At 40.8% G+C, this 20,463-nt stretch overlaps 1 protein-coding gene and 1 long non-coding RNA gene across 2 annotated transcripts in view; both read right to left on the bottom strand.

Annotated features, from left to right (window-relative positions):
- Nucleotides 1-20,463, bottom strand: part of KALRN (kalirin RhoGEF kinase) — a 963,226-nt gene that overhangs the window by 842,509 nt on the left and 100,254 nt on the right. The window lies entirely within an intron of this gene.
- The window catches only part of LOC140506505 (uncharacterized), a 60,550-nt gene that overhangs the window by 24,534 nt on the left and 15,553 nt on the right, over nt 1-20,463 (bottom strand). Inside the window, exon 1 of the long non-coding RNA XR_011967958.1 lies at nt 1-20,463. This exon is cut by the window's right edge and continues 15,553 nt beyond it. This is a non-coding gene — a long non-coding RNA (uncharacterized lncRNA).

The raw sequence follows: 20,463 nt of genomic DNA on the forward strand, positions 1-20,463 counted from the left end.
CTGCATGGGGTCTTGCCTCCTTCTTCTTCATCCCCAGGACCTGGCTTCTTGACAAAGCTACCTTTGGAAGATTATCGGTCGCATATTGTCATGCGAAGCAGAGGGGACTCAACTTCATTCTCCTTAATAAATCTTTCATGTAGTCCCAGAGAAAAAGAAGGGAAATCTTATTCATGAGATTTATGTTTATCTTAATGATTCATAGCATAATTTGTTCTGATTAAATATTTATTTTAATATCTCCTTGGGTCTAGAAACTTAGCCCCATCCATCAGTGAGCTCTAACCCTCCTGTCACAGAGAATCCTTTGCAGGTCGTGATAAATACGTTACTTGCTGCTTCACACTTTTCTAAGATTCAGGTTTCTTGAATCCGTCCCAGTTTCTCCATTATTAAACATTCTTTATGGAATAGCTTGGAAAATAGCCTAAGACAACCCAAATATTTGGCTATTGCATTTGCCTAGGCTCCACACACACTCCCGGGGGCCCTGGGTCATCCTGGTTCTACCCCTTTAGCATTTTGTTCCTAAAGCTCCTAGATTAACCCACTGAGACAGAGACTCAAAACAAATACACTTATCCCTTCCATATCATGACTTTCCCCATCACAATTTCAGTGGGTCAGCGTAAGAAATTAAATGGGAATTTCCGGGGCAGGGGAGTTTTGCAGAAGCCACAGATGCCAACAGAAGACACGGAAAAAAGTTTTAAAAATCAGAAATGCATAATATATATGTATAGTATTGAATAATATCAACATATTTTTTCTTTTAATACTATAACATTTTAAACTTCTTTTCGGGTACAAAGGAAGGGCCAAAAAATTTTAAGCAGATTTTCCAGATTATGGGGACACCATACCCCCAATCCTGCCATGTGGAAGCGATAGCTGTACTGCAAACAAGTTAACTTTGGGGGATCATCTGCTCTCAATGCAAGTTTCTCTGTCTTATCAGCTATCCTGACATAATTGTCAACACCACAATTATGATCATCATAACTGGCATCTATATAGAAGTGCTTTCAAGTTTACAAAGCATTTTACATACATTACTTAATCCACAACCTTGTGAAATAGATACCACAAATAAGAATTAATATCCCCATTTTTCAAATGAGGAAACTGAAGCTCACAGTGCTTAAGCGACACATGTAGGGTCATACAGCTTTTACGGAGGAGGGAGATATTTGAACTCAGGTCTTCTTGACTCAGAAATGTAGCTTTTTTTTTTTTTTTTACTACGGTGAATCCCAAGGAAAACTCAGAGAAAAGGGTATGAAAGAAGCAGAAAATGATTCTAGTCATTTGGACACTCTGATTTCTTTTGGAACTTACTTTCTGGCATTCTCTTTGTGATGTACTTATAGCCAAGGGATCCAAGTGGTTCTCTAACTCCCCTTCTGAATACATACACAGAACGCTGACTTTGTAATAAACATTGAACGTGAGTGTCCCCGGGTATCAGAGATGAGAAGATGAAATCCTGTGTCTGTCTATGTGAATATAAATTGGCGTTACTATGTAATGTATCAGCATATATAGTATTCTCACAATGTATCACACCTAGTCTGGGAAAGAAGGTCTATTTAAAATGAGTCAGTTTTCACCTCTCTATCAAGAGGTGAAGGACTCAGAATACAGATTGAGGTTTATAAGGGTTTTGGTTTGGTTTGGTTTGGTTTTAGGACAAGGAGAATGAAGGATTTTTTTTGTTCGATTATATATGTATGTATAGCAAACAATTTACATTTGTAAACAAAACCTGTATATATTTGTAACTGGTTTGATTTTTCTTGCTTTCTCAGTGTGGCATGGGAGGGTGGTAAGGAAGGGGGAGGTGGGGAGAAAATGTAGACCTGAAAATAAAATAAAATAGAGTTGAAAAAAAAATAAAATGAATAAGTTTTGGAATCAGCGTCTACTCTCAGTAACCTGGGTCAATGGCATTCCTTCTAACCTTCATAGTGACTATAACAGATGGCCAAAAGATCCCCTCCCACCCCCGCCCAAAGCACAACTCCAACAAAGCCTTGATCTTCATGGTTTCTCTCCCCTCTCACAAGCAGGAACTTCTTGGGGTCTCCCTCCTGGAGCACATCATCCTCATGGCTCCACAGAGTTGGTCACAACCATCCACTCCCCATCTCTGCCTCCATAACAAACACATGGCATGGTAGAAAGAGGATTAGTTTCGGAATCAGATGATAAGATCCAGTTTTGACACTGGGCTCATTGTGGGCAAGGCACTTAAAAGTGCCTCTCCTGTAAAATGAGAAGGCTGGACCCCCAAGGTCCCTTCCAGCTCTGATTCTATGTGAGCGTGTATGAAATGCACATGAACACAAATATGACATCACGACAGGATCCCCAAGATAATGTCTAATGGGAGTGGGAATTCAGGGAAATGTGGAAAAGATGAATGAATGCTGGCCTTAAATGATCTCTTAAAGATTCTGTCATAGGCTTTCCTAGGCTACTGATGATGCAAAAGGAATTTTATACTTTCCCTAATTAAATGTCATTTCTAAAATGTTAAAAAAAAATCTCTGGCAGTAGGAAGAAGGCCTAGTACACCAAAGCCAAAAGGGCTTCTGGAAATTAATTACCAAGACTTACAAGTTAATAATGGCTTTTGCACCTCATAGACCAGCCGTTAATTTCATTATCTGAAAAACCGAAAATTGATGTTAATTATCTTGCTAAACACCTCAGTCCCACAAATCCCCAAAGACTTAAGCTGAATGCCCTCCTCTCCACCCGCTCACGTGTCTCCTGCTTTCTAAAGTATGCTTAAGAGGAAGGCATGGATCCTAGCAAGATAAGGTAAGTAAGGATACCTATCAGAGCCCAGGGTACTTCCTGGAATAGAGTGAGGGCTGTGCTGTAGCTAGCTCAAATCAGAAGACCTGATTGTTAAATATTTAGTTTGAGCATTTACGTCTCCGAGATCAGCAAATGCTACAAATCAGGAACAATTTACTGCTTTGTTCATCTCTAGACTTAAGAAAGTATGGAGAATAACACAGATCAAACTTAAAAGTATATAGTGGTATTTTTTTTGTAGAGCCAATTATTAAACATTTACCAATACACTCCTAGGTAGAGTTCAAGTTTCTAGAGAGGAACTTAGGGGGATGAAGAAGGCCTGAATCCTGCCAAGATGAGAAAGAAGCCCACCCAGGACTAGAACCCAGGACCCAACCAAGGCCCAGTCACACCATTTATTCTGACATTCCCCCAATATTCCTTTGTAGACTTTGATTTTCTTTGCCCCACCACCTAGTTTTTGACTAGACACTATCTCTAGTTATTCTCTAATTGGTGGCTCCTTGCTTCCCTTCACCTTGTCTCCCTGTAGGATTTCCAAACTCCTTAGTGTCCAAAGGAGCAGTGTGTCTTATACTTCCCCAATACAATCCCACACCATCTGCTCACAAGGCTGGGCACAGATTACATGGTCAGGAAGAACTTCCTGAATTAAACTGAATGGGCACAGCCATAATTATTATTCAATAATTTTTCTATCATGTCTGACTCTCAGTGACCTCATTTGGCGTTAAAGACATTGGAGTGGTTTGCCATTTCCTTCTTCAGTTCATTTGACAGATAAGGAAACTGAGGCAAACAGTGTTAAGCAATTTGCCTGAGGCCACACAGTTAAATGTCTGAGGCCAAATCTGAACTCAGGAAGATGTCTTCTTGGCCCCAGGACTGGCACTGTATCTACTGTGCCTCCTTGCTTTAAGGTCTACAAAGCACTTGACAAATATTATCTCAACTGATCCTCACAACAATCTTTGGAGGTAGGTGGGCTAGAAGAACTGTGAGTTTCCCTCCATTTCTAGATCTATGAGTCTATAAGAGGGCAAACTCATCACTTTTTCTTTATTTCAAAGTCTCATGGTGAGAACCTAGCTCAGAGAAGCAAGTCAGATGCCACACTTGACAACTGACAAAACGAGCTGAGCCCCTCCTTCCTACCATCTGAATAGCAGTCGTTCAAACTCATAGCTTGTAGTGTGTGAAATCTGATCTTCCATCTGTCCTCGATCTTCCATCTGTCACTTTCCCAATTCTTCTGGGGACCAGGTGGGGAGTGAGGGGGGCAGGGTCCAGTAAGCAGATGTTAGCTTGAGCATCGAACGGGACTGAGGCAACTCTGTGTCAAAGCAAAGAGAGGACAGAGGGCACTGCTCACTGTGCCAAGGATGATGGGAAAATACACAGGAGATGCTGCTTCAGACAGTCATCTGTGACTTTCACTTCTTCCCTCAGGATACATGTCTTATCAATCCAAAGAGAGCCCCTCCTTTGGAAATAGTACCTGTTGTTCTACAAGTTTCTGGCGAGGATGTCCAGAACACATCAGACACATCTCCACAATCTCAGTACAGGGAAGATTGATTGCATAAGGATCCCAAAGTTAGACCTGGAAAGAACCTTAGAGGTCATCTAGTCCAAGGCCCTCATCTGGCTAATAAGGAAACTGAGGCCCATACAGGTTAAGTGACTTGCCCAAGGTCATGCAGAAAATAAGTGACTGAATCCAGCATTTCTTCCACTTCTTTCTCATGACTCCAGATCACTAGCAAGATAGACCGACAAACAGTGTGGGTTATACCCCTCAAGCTCTCAAGTGGATTGCCCCTTGCCCCACTCTGACCTCAGTTTCTTTCCTGTTCACTTCCCATCCCCCTGGAGCTATGTATCAGATTGACCTGCCTCATGCTTATGCTCTCTCATCCCCTAGAGCAGGGCTTCTTAAACTTTTTCCACTCACGACCTCTTCAGCACCTCTTAAACTGTTTAAGAAGCACTGCATAGAGAGGTATAGTAGAAATTAGAAAGAACCTGGGAGTCAGAAGAGACCTGAATTCAAGTTTCATCTTCAAGCCTTACCAGCTGTGCAACCACAACTAAGTATCTTGATTTCTCTCCTCTACAGAGCCTCAGTTTCCTCATTTGTAAAGTGGGCATAATAATAGCATATATCTCACAGGGTTTTTGTGAGGTGACCAAATGAGGTAATGTATATAAAGTATTCTACAAATCACGAAGAGATAAATAAATTCACATTTTTGTGGTCTTTATCGTCTATTCTACTATGATCGTAAACCTTTAAAAAACAACAACAGTTTTTCAGCTTAACCAGTTTGAAAAATAGTCCCATCATGACTGCTCTAAGTCATAAATTCAGAGGCTCTCAGGGTCAGAAGGGACCTCAGAGGTCATTTGGTATAGTCTCTACCTGAAACGTGACTCACCAACAAATGCAACCTATGCTTTCGTAGAAAATTCCCTGCCTCACAAGGCAGCCTACTCCTACTTGGGGACAATTCCAATCATTAGGCAATTCTCTTACTGAGCCCAGTTTCACCCATTAGCCTTAGTTCGATCCTCTTGAACGACCCAGAATCCATCTTCCTTAGTATAACTTCAGACATTTAGAGATGGCAATCATGACTCCCTGAAACTTTCCCTGTTCCTTTAACCATTCATCATGACACAACTCCACGCCCTCCTAAATCAAGCATCAGTGGACTGACCAGGGCAGAGAATAGCAGAAGTTCAATTAGTTCCCTTCCTCCGGACCCTATACTTTTATCAATACAGATTTAAAAGGCCATTAGATTTTTTTTGTACCTACATCATGTTACTGACTCAACTATAACCATATATATATAAAAAACGCTTTTTCTCATGAACTTTCATCCGACTATCCCCCCTGTCCTAGCCACTGGGGCTAATGGCATCCTCTACATAAAACATGTTGATGTGCTCATCTTCAAGAAAAATCAATTCACATGCTCAGAAATTATGATCCTCCTATTACTAGGTTTGATCACTGGCTAAGGACTTCTGGCTTAACTTTGGCCAAGTCACCTGACCTCACTGGACCCCAGTTTCATCATCCATAAGTAAAGGAGTTGGTCAAGTTGGCCTCTAAGTTTCCTAGTAGCTCTGAATCAATGATCTTATCATTAGAGCATTTAGGCAATGAAACTGCATTCCACAAACATCTTTCATTTGTTTCATGAGTATTGCATTTCACAGAAGAAAGTCAGACTCAACAAAGGCTACATGTTAATCCAGCTGATTAAGGTAAAAACCATAACTTAAATCAACAATAAGTGCTGGCAAAAGAAGAATAAACAGGAACACAATTCTTGGATCGGTGAATTATTTTACCCTGACTACAGCTTTGGAAAACCTTAATATCAACATACGCACAAGTCCATGGGGAATCCATTCAAGTACTGGATAATGTGTGATCTCACACATTAAGAACTGGTTGAAAGAGTTAATTTTCTTATTATATATTTGAGCAGTTCCATCCCCAGACTAATGACAGCTCTAGATAAACTTTCAATATTAGTTCTCCCTTCACTGGAGACAACACGAATAATGTTAATGGGACAATGGGAAATGAACCAAGACAGTGTGGATAGATCTGCATTGATATTTTCAGACGAGATAGTAGTTTTGAAAATTGAAATCAGATGTTCAACCAATGTTTTAATTACAAAACATACATATAGTTTGAAAAACATTTTGAGGGCTTCTGTTTGAAAGGTATTTATCATTCATTCATTATTAAATATTTATTATTTTTTTTACTTCTAACTATGTGTGAGGCATTTGCTAAGGACTTCAGAGAAAGGCATGCTATGATATATGGCAGGGTCCCTGTCATCTAGAAGATTACTGGTTTTTAAATCATTCATTCTAAATGGTTAGCCGTGCTAATCCACTCATTTGTTCTTGTCAGACTTGGAGATAAATGGAAGTAATTTTATAGATGACATCTTAAGTCTATCAGTAGGAAGGCACAAACTTTGAGTTCTTCCTGTAATGGTGCTGAATTTGTGCTGATTCACTGACACAGTCTGGACTGGTCCTCCTTGTACCAACAGCATCACTTTGAAGATTATTGGCTGGGACTAGAGAGAAGTCATCTGTGACTGTGAAACAGGGCAAACTTAATTGGCTCACATTGGGATCAATGCAAGTCCTGCTTTTGGCCTCATTAACATAGAGTTCTAGCCAAATGAGCTAACAACATACACAGGAATAGACAAAGAGTAACTGTAATATTCAGATAAATTTCTGTCAAGTTCTTCTCTTAGATACAAATGAGAAGTTCCAAAAACAAAGTTTTCTCCTTTTGGGATATATTGTGATGAACAGATTTCTTTTTTAAAGTACTTCCATAAGAAAATGGCATTAAATACCTTTTAAAGCTATAGTTGGGGTGAGAATTTTTAGTCAAATGAGAGAGAAACAATCTCAAAAATTAAAATAGGTTATTTTAATTATTTGAAAATGAAAAGTCTACACAAACAAAATCAATGCAGCTAGGATAAGAAGGGAAAGCTTTGATTAGGAAACAAATCTTTGCATAAAAAAACTCTGATAAAGATATGATACAAGATAACACAAATGAGAGACAACACAAATTTGAAAGACGAAGGGTCAAGGACATAAATAAACAGCTCCCAAAAGATAAATTACGAATTATTCAAGTATATGAAGAACTGTTCAAAATCATCAATATGTGAAATGCAAATCAAATAATTTCTGAGGTTTCACCTTATAATCAGCAGGATGGCAAGGATAACAAAGATGAAAAGTCAAAGTCAGTGGACATGCAAGGAGAGAGAAATGGTGATACAGTACTGGTAAAGCTGTGAATTGGCCCAAGTATTCTAGAAAACAACTTGGAGTTGTGAAAAAAAAAGACTAAAATATATATACCCAGAGATCCTACTGTTAGGGATATCACCCCAGGGAGATCAAAGACAAAAAAAAAAAAAGTCTCATATAAACCCAAATAAACTTATCAGTTGTTGTTGTTTATTGTTGAGTCTTTTCAGTCATGTCTCACTCTTTATGACCCCATCTGGGTTTTTTTTGGCAAAGATACTGGAGCGGTTTGTCATTTTACAGATGAAGAAACTGAGGTAAATAGGGTTAAGCGATTTTGGCCAGAGTCACACAGCTAGCAAATGTCTAGTCAGATTTGAACTCATGAAGATGAGTCTTCTTGACTAGAGGCCCTGCACTGTGCCACCTAACTGCTCCAATCTTATCAGTATTTTGTGAGATTGTAAAGAATAAGAAGTAGGTGCCCACTGATTGGGGAATAGCTAAACAAATGTGAATGTATTAGATTATTACTGCACAAGGAGAACTGACAATATAAAGCATCCAGAAAAGCATAAGAAGACCTAGAGGAACTGGTATAGAGAGTAGCAAGCAGAAGTAAGAAAACATTCTCTGAAATATAACAGGGGTGCAGAACGTGTGACCTAGAGCCCACATGAGGTCCTTTAGGTCCTCACGTGTTGCCCCATTGACTGAATCTAAACTTGGCAGGATAATTTCCCTTAATGAAAGGATTTGTTCTGTAAAACTTGGACTCAGTTAAAAGCCTTCACCCAAGGACCTGGAAGACCACATGTGGCCTCAAGGCCACAGGTTCCCCACTCCTGGTACAACAAAGTAAATGAAGAAAAATGCAACATTGTACAATTGTAATGGACAAGCTTGGTCCTGGAGAAGATCTGAGGAAACATACCTTTCTCCTTTCTTTGCAGAAGTGGGAGATAATGCGTGTGGAATATACTGCATATACTATCAGACAGGGTTGATACATTGATTGGTTTTATACTGATTTTTTTTCTTTCTTTGAAAATCTTTGTCACAGAGAGTTTGGCTCCCTGATTGGAGGAGGGGAGGGGTACCCTTGGAAGTGAACATGATGTTAAAAATAAAAAAGCTACTGACAAAAACATTTTTTAAGGTATTTCCATCCATGTTTTGAAAAAATCCCATCTTAATTGATGTTCCATGTACAAGGGTTTATTCTTTTATATTTCTGAAGTGGCTGGTATTCATTATCACAGCATCACAGGACTGAAAGTTGGAAGGAATCTCAGAACTCCTCAAGCCCAACTCCCTCATTTTACATGTAAAGAAACTGAAGGGGGGAGGGAAACTTGACTAAAGTCGCCTGACTTTAGTCTGAACCTGAATCCGCTAATTCCAAACCCAGTGCTCCTACCACTATGACATACTGCTTCAAATCATTAAATGTTCATTTATTGTTAATGATAAGAACATGGAGCTGTATTCAGCCTTTTCATAGTATCACAGCTCTAGCTCTGCAAAGGGCCATACAGTCCCACTCCCTTATTTTACAGATGTGGAAACTGAGGCTCAGGGAGATAAAAATGAGGCACATTTGGTAAGTAGCAGGCCTGGAATTTGAACTTGGGTCCTTTGACTAAGGGGCAGCTAGGTGGCACCATTACGCACTGAGCATTACGCCTAGAGTCAGGAAGACTTGAGTTCAAATCCAGCCTCAGACACCTACTAGCTGTGTGAACTTGAGCAAGTCACTGAATCCTTTTTGCCTCAGTTTCCTCATTTAAGTTATAGAAGGAAATGCCAAATCACTCCAATATCTTTGCCAAGAAAACCCCAAATGGGGTCATGAAGAGTTAGACACGATTGAAAGGATTGACCAACAACATTGTGTCTTAAGATCATAAACTTAGAGCTAAAAGGGGCATTAGAAGTCACTTAATCTAAGCCTTTCATTTTATAGATGAGGACCTGAGGCCAACAGAGGCTAAGGGATGCCCCCAAGGTCAAAGTCCTACAACTGTAATCCCAGTCCATTACACTGTGAGCTTCTGGAGAGCAGGGACTGCCTTCTGCCTTTTCTTGTATCCCCAGGGCTGAGCATAGTATCCACATTAATAAATGTGTGATAAATGACTGACGCTCTCTTCTACTTCATCCCTCTGCCTCTCATTGGTAGAGGTAGTTATGGGAGGCGGGCTTAACCTTTCTGAAGTCAGGGTGGATTGGAGGTGTTCAATTTAGACAGGTTCAGAGGAACTGAATTACAATTACATACTGGTCAATCTAACAAAGGTTTCTATAATATGTTTATCCTACCATCAGCCTTCTGCTCTCTCATGGGTCCAAAAAGTCTCCCTCCACTCCAAGTCTTTGAGGTTGTAAGCTATGTATTTTTTTAATGGCGCTAAATGAATAATTCACAATTACGTATTGCTTTAGTTTTACAAAGTCCTTTCCTCACAATAGTATAGTTATTCCCATTTTACAGATGAAAAAACTGAGGATCTGACAGGTAACAGTACTTGTCCATGATCACATAGATCATTTAAGGTAGACTTCAAACTCAGCTAGTTTTCTGACTCCAAGTCCAGCAACCTATCTACTGCAATTCATTGCCTACTAAAAAAAAAAGTGAGATATAATCTTCATTTTTTTAATTTTACAAATGATTTGCCAGCCTTTTTTCTATTCAAATGCATTAATTATTGATCTGAGTTGTAATTTTTGGAAAGCAGTACAAGATAAAACAATGAAAGTCGATTATAAATAAAGGTAGCCCAGTGAATAAAGCTATAGGCCTGGAATCACATAGATCTGAATTTAGATCCAGCCATAGCTATTTCCTATCCATGTGACCATGGGCAAGTCATTTAATCTTTCTCTGCCTCAGTTTTCCCAACTGTAAAGTGGCAATGATAATAATAGCACCTATTTCATAGGGCTGTTGTGAGGATCAAATGTAATGTGATTAGCACAGTGCCTAGCACACAATAGGAGCTATGCTTATTCCCTTCTACTCTCCCCTAAAAGTTACAAAACATTTCTAGTCTTTGACCCAGCACTCTCATTAAGTTTCAGAAATTATAACCCCAAGAAGGCTGGGGACCAGTAGAAGGAAAAAGAGATAACTTCCCAGAAATATTCATAGCAGCATTATTTGTCATAATACAAAGTTGGGAAACAAAGTATGTGCTCAGTGACTACGGAATGTTCAGATAGACTGTGGAATATACATGTTGTCAATACGTCAAAGACCTGTGATTCATCAGTGTGAGAAATCCCCTCACCACCGCCAGCCACATCCTTAGATCTTCCCCATCCCACATCCAGCATTCTGTTCACCAGCCACTCAGCCTCTTGGCATCTCCATGGAATGGGATATGATTGTACTTCAGATTCAAACAAGGAAAAGTGTACACAACATTGTGTACTGGGGAAAGTGCTGGGTTTAGACATTGGAAGACCTAGAGAGGTTCAAAATCTGGTTGACTACCACTGTGACCTGGCATAGACAATTTCACTTCCATGGGACTCTCTTTCCTCACGTGAAAAATGGGAGGGTTGGGCTAGGGGGCATCTAAGGCTCCTTTCAGCTCTAAATTCATGATTTTCACAAATTTATCATCCTATGGACCAGGAAAGATCTACTGACTTATTTGGGTGGCTAGGGAGAGGAACAGGCAGAACTCCTCAGTCATAGTCAAACAGCACAACAACCAATGAATATATTGAGTTCAGAGATCAATCTAACGTGGGGAGTTGATAAGCTCAGTGGTGATGTGACATCTGGGGGGAAATGTGGACCTCAAGATACTGTGAGCTTTCTGAACATCTAAAAAGTGTGGTATAGAGTGAAAAGAGTATTAGTTCTGGAGCCAGACACCCTAGCTCCAAATTCCATCTCTGACATTTATTACTCATGTGACCTGTTATTTCACCTTTCTGGGCCTCAGTTTCCTCATCTGTAAAATGGGGGAGGTAGATAATATGATTTCTCAAGTCCCTTCCAGACCTAGATTTATACTATAAATGCCTACAGGATGGTCCTACAGGCAGGCAACAAGTATTTATGTGTCAGTTGTTGTGTCTGACTCTTTTTGACTCTATTTGAGGTTTTCTTGGCAAAGATACTGGAGTGCTTTGCCATTTCCTTCTCCAGTTCATTTGACAGGTGAGGAAACTGAGACAAACAGGGTTAAGGGACTTGCCCAAGGTCACACAGCCAGAAGGTGTCTAAGGCTGGATCTGAACTCAAGAAGATGAGTCATCTTCCTGGCTCCAGGCCCAGTTCTCTACGTACTGTGTCACCTAGCCACGTCCTTTATGTGTCAAACACTGGGCTAAAAGCAAAAGGCAGGCCCTGTCCTCACGAAGCTCACACAGTCTGACAGGGGGGACATCATGCAAACAACTATGCACAAACAAGTAGAGGATAAATGCAGATAAATGGGTTATAATTGACAAGGAGAAGGCAGTAGAGTTAAGGGGAACCAGGAAAGGTAGAATCTCAGCTAAGTCTTGAAGGAAGCCAGGAAAACCAGGATGTGGGGAAGGGAGAGAATCCTAGACATAGGGAAAAACCAGTAAAAATGCCCAGAATCAGAAGAGGGACTTTCTGATGTGGGGAACAAGAAGGCCTGTGTCACTGAATCACAAAGTAGCTGGGGGTAAAGGATAGAAGAGTAGAAAGATTGGAGCAGCATCCAGGTTATTAAGGGCTCAAACAGAGGATTTTGCATTTGATTCAGGAGGCTGATAAGAAACCACAGGAATTTATTAAATTGGGAGTGAGATGGTCAGATTTATCTTTTAGGAAGATCAACTTGACAGCTAAGTAGAAAATGCACTCAGGTGGTAGTATCCCACTAAATTTTCTACTCTAGGGAGGTTGTCCCCCATCCCCCACCCCCATTATCAATGTGATTGGGAGATGAGGAGGGAGAGAGAGGGAAAAATGAATTGGGCTTATGAACAAGCATGACACTGTTAAAGTCTTTGGAACCACATCATTAAGTATTTATTTATAGCCTTAGGTTGAGGGGCAGCTAGATGGTGCAGTGGATAAAGCACCAGTACAGGAGTCAGGAGGACCTGAGTTCAAATCTCACCTCAGACACTTGACACTCAATAGCTGTGTGACCTTGGGCAAGTCACTTAACCCCAATTGCCTCATCCTGATGAATATCTGGTCACTAAATTCAGATGGCTGTGGAGGAGAAGTGAGGCTGGTGACCTGCACAGCCCTCCCTCACTCAAAAACAAAAATCAAGTGCAAGTCATGTCATCGTTTCTCTGATGGGGTGGTCTTCTTCAGCAACGAAGGACAAACACACACACACACGGGCGCACGCAACCTTGAATTCTTGGGTTTTTTTCCTACATCCACAGATAGATAGCTGTCCTGCTATAGGTCCTGTAATAGATCATTAGTAGGAACACACTCTCAGTCATCCTGGTATCCTCAGGTGCAAAAGAAGTTACTCTAGTTACACAAAGGGATAGGATGAGGGTATAAAGTGTGTAGATGACAAGGGTTATGGAGCAAGGGGAGATAAAAGAACAGCTGGAGTATTGTCCTGGTATCCTAAAAGTACTAAAAACCTAAGAGTAAGACCTGTGAAGGACCTTGGGTGAATCTTCTCTAGAGCATATCCAAAAAAACATGAATAAGGATCCCACAGAATGAGAAGTTATGCATATCCCAGATGTGACTGGCAATCATAGAGAAAGTATTCACACAGATGGGTAGCTAGGTGGCAAAGTGTGTAAAGTTCCAGTCCAGGAGTTAGGAAGACCTGAGTTCAAATCTGACCTCGCTGTGTGACCCTGAGCAAGCTCCTTAACTTTGTTTGCCTCAGTTTCTTCATCTGTAAAATGAGCTGGAGAAGGAAATGGAAAAGGAGTCTAGTATTTTTGCCAAGAAAACCCCAAATGAGGTCACGAAGAATTGGACACAACTGAAAATGACTCCACTGCACTGCAGAAGCAGGTAGCTTTGCAGATCACCAGTTCCTGCTTCCAGCCCAGGCAAACTGAGAATAATTGTATTTATATGATCACGGAATCATATCTAAAAGATACTTTGGAGATCATCTAGTCACAGGGTCATAGATTTAGAAGTGGAAGGGGGCCTCTCAGAAGTCATCAAGTCCAACCCCTTATTTTATAAATGTGGAAGCTAAAACCTAGGGAAAGTAAGTGTTATCCAAGGTCATAGACAGATAGAAAGAGTCAGAGGTGAGATTTGAACCCAGGTTCTCTGACTCCAGAGCCAATATTTTTTCCACTGTGCCTTCTAATGGTTCTATTAACCTCTCCTTTACTTGCTACCCAGCAGTAAGATCTCCCCTTTAATCTTCTGGGTAAAGGAACCCTGCCTTCCTTTGCCATTCTTAGAGACACAAAGACCTTTTTCTTTCTTTCTTTCTTTTTTTTTGACAACCTAGTATAGGGGATCAAGTGCTTAGCATGGGGTCAGAAAGGTCTGGGTTCAAATCCCAACTCTGGCACTTGCTAGCTATGTAACCATGAACAAGATATTCACTTTTGATGTACTCAGAACAACTCCAGTCATGAATGGACTGCTATGATTAGAGGAAGCTCCCTAAACTGCATAAAATGACAGATCTTTCATGTACTCCACAACTATTATCCTCTATATTCATATTCATATGAGAAATGAAGGATTCAGAGAAACAGGGGGAAGACTTGGTATCAACAGATACACAACAGAGTAAGTAGAATCAGGAGAACGAGATACACAACACAATAATGACCATTAATGTAAATTAAAATTTGGGACTATGTAATGTGACGACAATAATGTAAACCAAAGGAAAACTAAAAGAAAGCTAAACACTGAGGAATTGCAATGATAAATTTTGGTTCTGGAGAAGAGATCAGGAAGCACTTTTCTCCTATAGGAAAGTGTTGAGGGGACTAGAGGTATAAGATGTTGCATGTACTGACACACAAGGTCCTTGTGCTAGTTGGTTTTGCTTAAATGTTTTTCTTTTTTTATAAGGAAAGGCTCATTTGGGGGAGAGAGGTTAGAGAGACATCCAGAAATAACTGTGATGTAAAAACAAAAGACATCAATAAAACATTTTAAAAAATAATTTTAAAAATTAAGCATAATAAAAATTCAGTATTCTTCTCCAAAGGAAACATAGTTATGTGTCTCTGGACTTGGCAGAGCCAGAGAACTGGGTAAACTCAGGGCTGACATTTCGTCTGTGAAACTGCTCCCTTCCGAGCTGCTGTTCAGGCTGTTCTAGGCACCATGGCTGTGTGTGTGGGCGCTTTTGCATTCATTATCCAAGCAATAGAAAAAATCAGTAGGGCTGTGGATAAATCCCCATTTGACATTTGCATTTATCACTGAGAAGAAGAAAACTGCAGCTAGTTCTTGAGGAACCCCAGATTCAGAGAGGAAGAAAGAAGAGAAAGGAGAGAGGTCAATCAGTATCCTACTCAGAAACAGGAACCGTGGCTTAGCCAGTTCATTCTGGGATAACTCAGGTTGATCACAGAACATCAGAGCTGAGAAGGGATCTTAGGGAGTGTTAGACCCAGTTCTCTCCTTTTAGGGGTACAGGAGGCTGAGCATGACATGACCAAAGCTAGACTGGAGCTGCGGAAGTCACATCATGCCCCTGTCTCCTGCATGGGCTGCCCTGAGCCCAAAGATACTGTGGGCAAGCTAGGAACTACAGAGTTGGGTTCCATCCTCTGAATGTCACCACTAGACTTGCTCAGCATCCTTGGGAATGTCTCCGAGAAACCCTTTGGGACTCAATATTCTCATCTACAAGGCAGGCATCAGGGAAATCTGCCAGCCTCAATACTGCTCTATGTGCCTTCATGGTCTTATTGGTTGAGGTACTGGGAGCTGTAAGCTAGAGCACTGTTTCAATTGCTGTCCAAAGGAAACAAATACTGGCCATCACAGTTGGCTATGAGAAATCAGGAACTAAGGAGACCAATAAAAACTTGGATGAACCTAAAGAGTTAGGTGCCAGTAGAACCATCAGAATGGTTCTAGAGAACTCAGGCCAGCAGGATCATCCAGAAGTCATTCTGTCTTCTCATTCTGCTTCTCTGCCTCCAGGAGAAAGAAACTACTAATATGAGCTAGTGCAAAGTATTAATGTACTATAAACAAATTTTGAAATCTGTATCAAAATGTGCTATCATTTACCCAAGGATCATAAATCTAAAAAGGGGTGGGGTGGAACCCTCAAATGCCATCTAGTCCAATCCTCTCATTTTATTTTATTTTTTATTTTAGAGATTGGGTTACCCAAGCTAGAAGTACAATGGCCACTCATGGGCCAATCCTGATACTGATTAGATCAGAAGCTTCAATCAGCCCCATTTCTAATCTAGGTCTGTTGGCTTCTCCTTAGGTAGCCTGGTGGCCCTCTCCTTCTGGGGGTTCCCCACACTGGTGCTGTATTTAGTTCAAACGTCGTACTGGAATTAGTCCTAGTGCAACTCGAAACTTTCAAACTCAAGTAATCCACCAGCCTCAGTATGCCCAGGGACAGGAATTCTACCACCATTCTCAACCAGTGCCTTCATTTTACAGATAGAGAAACTGAGGCTCAGTGTGTTAAACAGACTGACCATCATCACACAGGTCACAATCACAAGATGTAGGGATCAACCTCAGATCTGACTCCAACTTTAGAGCCAGTGTTCTTTCCACTGTGACACGTTACCTTTGAATATCCCCTGTGACACACAAGACTTCAGTGATCACAAAATGAATATCCACGTGCCATGAAGAGCAAGGAGAGGAAACCTTTTCTAAACAAAGAGCATTTCTTCACAGGTAGCTTTACATTCATTGTTCAAGTGACACTCCATGTATGATCAATAACTTGGGCTGAATTTAGGCAAGGACAGTGATCTCCAGGTAATTCCAGTAGGGTACCAGCCTCTGAATCACACCTAGCTCATCCCTTATCAATTTACCCAGAAAAAACACTAAGCAAGCTCCAACAAATACATTTGGGTTGCAGGCTTGTGGCAATGCATTCCTCATCAAAGCAGCCTCCAAAGCACCACTGTTGATTACGCCAGTCTTCAGATATAAGATGTGTCACATTCAGCTCCAGAATTACACATACCCACTGTGGAATTTAAAGTAAAATACCTGTGGCTTCTTCAGCCACACCTCCCGGCTCCAGTTCTCATCAAGAGGCAAAACATAACGAAGACTTGGAGGATGGCCAGAGGAATGCTGAAGTCATCCTCCAGTGTGTTCATTCAGATCCTTTGAAAAAGGATTGGATTGTGCCCTGCACACAATCTCCATTCCCCAAAATGGGGCTTCATTTAAACCAAACCAATAAGAATTGATGCATTTTTTAAGGGTTGACTATGGGTATTCCCTTCCAACTCAATAAACATTTTTGAAGGACCTACCATGTGGCAAGCATTGGGCTAGGCACTGAGGATACAAAGGTTAAGGGGAAACACTCCCTGACCTCAAGAATTTATAGTCTACTGGGGACCAAACATATATACAAAGTGATTTCCAGAGCTAGAGAATATTATTAACTGGAGGAGGGAGGAAGGATCAAGAAAAATCTCATGTAGAAGATGGCACCTAGGTTGTGCATTGAGGGAAGCTCAGGACATGACTGGAATGGGGGGGAAAGGGCCAGGGTTGCTCTGGAAGAATGAAAGAGTTCCTGAGGTGCCTCTTCATGGGCATTTCCTTTCCTTTGCAGGAACAAGTTCCCACTGCTGGGTAATGGCACTGAAGTCCTCCAGGCATCCAAATCCCATGGCAGTGTGTCAAAGGTACCATCTCTTATTGTCAGGAAATTCTTTATCTCTAGCCTAACACCATGTGTCAAATACAAATTTAGACCACATAGGATCATGGAATTTAGACATGGAAGAAACTTCAGGGTTCAATTCATTCAAATTCCTCAATTTATGGATGGAGTTGAGGTTTAAACAAGTAAAGTGACTCAAGATCAGCAGAGTTGGTTCACCCCATCCTCTGACCTTGAACTCATTACTTGTCATTCTACACTGCTTTGCTGTATTCATCCTGCTGCTCTGTCCTCTAGGGTGATTGATGACAGGAGAGAAGTCCCACAAGCTTGGAGCAGCTAGGTGGCTCAGTGGATAGAGTGCCGGACCTAGAGTCAAAAAGATCTGAGTTCAGTTCCAGCCTCAGATACTTACTAACTATTTAACATTGGGCAAGGCACTTAACCCTGTTTGCCTCCATTTGCTCACCTGTAAAGTGAGCTGGAAAAGGAAATGGGAAACCACTTCAGTATCTTTGCCAAGAAAACCCCAAATGGGGTCATAAAGAGTTGGACATGACAAATATAACTGAATAACAACAAAGGACAGTTGTTTAAGGCTAAATAATTCTAATTCAAAAGTTCATCCTAAAGGTCATTCCACTTCTTGCATAGCCTGGGACCAGCCATAAGATCATAGATCTAGAAGGGACATCAAAGGCCATCGAAGTCAGTCTCTTGATTTTACACATGTCAAACATGAGGTCCAGTGTGGTACTTCAGTGACTGACTGACCCAAGATGACACCATAAGCTGCATCTCAGTTGAGAATAAAGCCAGGTCCTGTAACTTCAATTCATTGTGCTTTCCGTTGAACCATGCTTCTCCCCCGTGTTTTAGATTGAGACAAGTGGCATTGATATCAGACTTTTCCATTGCCCTAATGAATCCTACATTCCAGAAGGTATCGATAAGAATGCATTTCCACAGATACTGCTCAGGGCCCTGAGGATCTATCAATACCTAGATCCTTAAATTCTCATCAATGAAGGTAGCCCTTATTCCACCTGGTCGTTCAGTCCTTAATCTACTTAAACTAGAAGGAAGATCAAAACCAAAGAGGATTCAGCAGAAATACAAAGTTGGGGCAGGGAGCATGGATGGAGTTTCTATGAAGGGACCCCTGGTATGATGAAGGTTCTTAAGAGTAAGGTGTGGCCTTATGCACCCTCCGGTAGAATTTAACATAACCAGTCTTTATGAATCTATATAACCTCAACCCACTCTAGATTATAACCAGGAATAGTCTATCACATTAGGTCAACCTAGATCACTCTTAGATACATTCTTAAGACATTTTTTCAGAAACTCCCCAGGATATTTGGTAGACTGTAAATTCAATATGACTGATATGGTATCCAAAAAAGCTAATTCCATCTTAGGTTGCACTGAAAGACAGTGGTCCAAGATGTGGGAAGAGGTGATAGTCCTGCTGTACCCTACCCTGGACCAATCATATCTGAAGTATTCTGTTCAGTTCTAGGAGCCACCATTTTGGAAACAACATTGACAAACAAGCTGGAGAGTGTGCAGAGGCAGGTAACCAGAAGAGTGAGTCAAAGACTAGTTGACGGAGTTTTAACAGGCTGGTAGGATGCATAATGAATAGAACACTGAACTTACACCCGGGTAGACCTGAGTTCTAATCTTGACTCTGACACTATCTAACTGTGAACAAGTCATTTGACATCTCTGTGCCTCAGTTTTCCATTCTATAAAATTGGAGGGTTGGATTCAGTGGCCTCTGAGATCCCCTTTGGCTCTAAATCCGTAATCCTACTAACTGTAGATATTTAACTGAGGGAAATAAGACAGTCATATGTAAGTATTGGAAGGGCTGTCCTGTGGAAAAGAGATTCAACTTGATTTGCTGGCTCCCAAAGGAAAAAACTGGGAACAAGACCAGTTGAAGTGGTAGAGAGGAAAATTTAAGTTCAATATAATGGAAAACATCCTGACAATTAGAGATATCTAAAAGTGGAATAAGCAGTCTTGGAAGGTAGTAGGCTCCCTTGGCTAGAGATTTTCAAATAAAGGCTGAACCCCTTGAGGGAGAGGGGAGGGTGGGGATTTCTACACAATTATGGGATGAACTTGAGGGCCTCTGAGTTACTTTCTGTGAACCACCTCCCTAAATCACAAGAAAAATAGGAAAATGAGGAGATTTTCTCAGTTCAGGTCAAGCAGCAGGTTAGGAGGGAAAAGGATCACAGAGATGAATCAAGGATGTACAGTGAGCTAACCGTTCAATTTTCAGTGGGAGCATTGACATCTCAGAAATCAGCAAATGTTGATTGTCTAGAGTCTAGAATTAAGAAAGTGATGGAGAAAATGTTAATAATAATACAGATTAAACTTAAAGGTATGTGATGTACACATTTGTTCCCCCCCCAGCACACCCCTAGAGAGGGGTCATGATATGGGACTACAAAATCTTCACACATATATAGCAACTAAAAACTGTGGGCTCTACAGAGCAGGGCAATGGGATGAGTAGAAGTAGGCAAGACGCTTCTCAAAGTTGGATTTCATTTTTCAAAGGAGGAGCTAAATTCTTTCCAGGAACTAGAAGAATCAATATGAAAGGAACAAGTCCTAGAAGAGGCTGTAAATTGCATATAACTTTCTGTACCCCTCCCTCACCTCCTGACACCCAGTGTGGACATTTGGGGAGATACAAACAGTTCATTCCCTTTCAGAAAAATCAAAAAGCTGTCCCTAGCCACTGCCTCCAATTGAGTTAAGGGAGGATGTGAAGGATCATTTCCTTCTGTAAGTCACAGCTGACTTCTTCAAAAATTAAAAGAGACAGAAAATCTCTGGGTTTGATTATCATCTATCAGATGAATAATATATGAACATATAATCATAAAGTAATTCATTAATTTGTAATGTCACCAGGGTATACTTTATAAATACATGATCCTTCATTAACCATCTCCTCTGCTGCCTTGCTGGAGCATCCAGATATCTTTGTAGA

The sequence above is a fragment of the Notamacropus eugenii genome, chromosome 5, assembly GCF_028372415.1.
Source record: "Notamacropus eugenii isolate mMacEug1 chromosome 5, mMacEug1.pri_v2, whole genome shotgun sequence".
NCBI lineage: Eukaryota > Metazoa > Chordata > Mammalia > Diprotodontia > Macropodidae > Notamacropus > Notamacropus eugenii.